The sequence below is a fragment of the Medicago sativa genome, chromosome 7 (genome assembly GCF_051527215.1).
Source record: "Medicago sativa cultivar Bolivia chromosome 7, Bolivia_mono, whole genome shotgun sequence".
In the NCBI taxonomy this organism is placed as follows: domain Eukaryota; kingdom Viridiplantae; phylum Streptophyta; class Magnoliopsida; order Fabales; family Fabaceae; genus Medicago; species Medicago sativa.
The window spans coordinates 34,102,503-34,105,483 of record NC_140755.1 but is presented as its reverse complement, the minus strand read 5'-3'; the positions used below and the strand labels follow the sequence as shown (position 1 = coordinate 34,105,483).

Genomic DNA, 2,981 nt, shown 5'->3' with positions numbered 1-2,981 from the left:
GGGACACTCGTTAACATTTTTTAAAAAAATCTTGTAAAAAAAAAATCCAAAAAAAATAAATACAAAGCTAATAATTGAAACGTTTCACTATTTCAAAAGATTTTCAAAGTTTCTTGGAATTCGGAAGGTTTTTGACCAAAGTTACATGGTCGGCCGTTCCGTTCTTCTCACATTCCTTCGCGCTTTTACATTGCCCTTTCACTTCCGATTCTTCTTCTACTATTTTTGATTTGTACAAATAGGTGACAATTTATGGATTTTCAGTCCTTCAAATTTTAATGGCGGAAGATATAATAAGCAGTTTACCAGAACCAATTCTCTGTCACATTCTCTCTTTTCTCGAAACCAAAGAATCCGTTGCCACAAGTATTCTTTCTAAGAGATGGAAGTATCTATGGCTCTCAGTCACCACTCTGTATTCACCAACACGATGGGGGCTGACGAAATCACCCATTTTCGCTTTAACGACTTCGTCTACTCTATTTTACTGTCCCGAGATCCCGCACTTCCCATTAAGACATTCTGTCTCGAGGTTCTATACGTTTTTAATCCACATGACCGCCACGACCCCTTTAGCAGTGTTTCCAAATGGATCAACTTTGTGCTACAATGTGGAGTTGAATACCTTCATCTCCATGTGTCTATGGTGACTTTACCCATCAGTATTCTCAATTGCAGAACTCTTGTGGTTCTCAAGCTTTCTTATTTCATCGTGGAAGAGGGTTTTTCTTCTGTTCTGCTTCCTTCTCTCAAAACCCTTCATTTGAAACATATTTCGTTGCCTAAACTTGAAGATTTTATGATCTTTCTAAGGGGATGTCCTAATCTTGAGGATTTACATACAGTTTTTCTGTCTTATGATTCTAACGAATCCGATGGTGAATCCCTAACTGATGAGTGGAAGAGCTTTTTCTTAAGTAACTTGACGACAGCTGATATTGATTGCTTTCCTGATTATTTTCCGTTGAACGTAGTTCACAATGTATCTTCTCTGTGCTTCGAAGTTAAAGAGGTTTGTTTATGATACTTACTGATGTTGGCATTGAAAAGAAAAATGTTGTTGATGTGTATTTGGTTTTTCTTTTTGTTTTCTGTGTGCGATAATTTTTACTTTCATTTCTATTAATTTAGGTTTCTACATATTTGAACTAGGTGTATTACATTGATGATTTGATTCCTACATTTCATAATCTGACCCAACTGGAGCTTATTTGTATGGATTATTACACTTGTGAATTCATAGTGGAAGTTCTCAAGCATTGCCCCAAGCTTCAAAAGCTTGACATTGACCAGGTTTGTTATAGATCGTGTGATTTATTTATTCATTGCATCGGCGTCTGTGTTGGTAAACTTACTTGTCTCATCCAGTGTGGAACATATAAAACACAGTTATGTTTTTTATTTTATGTGCATTATTAACAAGGCGACGTAGACGACGAACATAGAGAAGAAAATTGGGTAGACCCAAATGTTGTTCCGCAATGCCTCTCATTACACCTTAGAACTTGCAATCTCTTCAATTTCTTAGGCCTACAAAGTGAGCTTCTGCTAGCAAGGTATATTTTGAAGAATGCAAGTGTTTTACAAACCATGAAAATCTGGACCTGTGGACGGCCTAAAATTAGAAGAAAATTATCTTCATTCCAAAGGGCCTCTTCAACGTGCAAACTCACAGTTTATCATGGTTCATGATCCATGTAAGTATTAGATACTCTAATCATTCCTGTCATTTAATTAGCTAATTAACTTCTAGTTCTACCATGCAATTCCTAGATTTGGTAGTTCGGACTAGAACTCTGATTGTCATTAACTTTGTCTTTGGTGCTTGAGTCAAGGAAAAGTGTTCCTTAAATCATATAGTACTGGCTTACCTATTTTTGTTTTTATTGTTTTTAAGACTTCATATCCATTTTGTGTGTAGTTTTATGCGTAACTCTGATTCAATGGTCATGGTAAAGTGTTCCTTAAATAATCTTTTATTTGCTTACCTATTTTTATTTTTATCTGTTTATGACTTCAAATCCACAATGATTGATTTTGTAAGTAGTTGTATTCTAAATTCTGATTTGATGCATAAACATATGGTAGGAGGGAGCAATTGTTTCGTCAAAAAAAAAGGAGGAAGGTGCAGTTGTAAATGAGTGTCTCATTTTTGTCATGTACCTTCTTTTTTCTTTTTAATAAGCATGGACAACGATTAAACAAATTAGTTGTATTCTCAAAGGATTCTTTATTTATCTGTCTTTTGATAGTGTATTAATGTTTTGATTGTCACATGAAAAGGACTTGGATAAATGATCTTTTTGAAGACTTCTTGATCCGTGTAGTTGACCTTGACTAACAGGAAAACGTGTTTCTGTTAGTGTTATGTTCCGATTGCATATTTCCGTGTCTTAACCAAATTTGACCAGAAATTAATTTCTTAAATGAGATAGTATTGTATTTACAGTTAATAAAGGATTGTAGACAGTCTAAAATCTTAAATATTATAATTACGAAGAATGAGCCTCATTGCATGTCTAACTGTAGCAATTGACACACGGGCAGGGCACATTGTTTTGGAGAGATCCATGGATTGGTGAGGGTATGGTACTAAAAGATAGCTTTGAGAGATTTTTTCTCATCATAACTGAAAAAGAGGTCAAAGTAGTGGATTTTTGTGGGGAATGAGAGGGTAGGGTGGAGAGAGGTTGAAATTGGAATTAGAGAAGAGAGCCTTTTAATTGTGAGAATTGAGTTTGTTGGTTACATGCCGCATAGTGATAAAAGAAGAGCGTTTCAATGGGGCTGAACATGAATACTGGAGCTGGAATGGTGTTGCTGGAGGAGTATTTTCTATGTGAAGAGCATATACGGTGTTCAAAAGGGGAAGCCGCACACCCAAAACCCTTTTAGGATAAGTTTGTTCGGCACAAAGATGTTCCTCCAAAAATGTCTTTATGTTGCGGAAGTTGTTTTAAAACAGGTTACCAATAAAAGAC

The 2,981-nt window shown here is 35.6% G+C and overlaps 1 pseudogene; it reads left to right on the top strand.

Moving 5' to 3' along the window:
• The first annotated feature begins 278 nt into the window (after window positions 1–278).
• LOC146905825 (F-box/LRR-repeat protein At4g14096-like) lies at window positions 279–1,057 on the top strand (annotated as a pseudogene).
• Window positions 1,058–2,981: the final 1,924 nt, after the last annotated feature.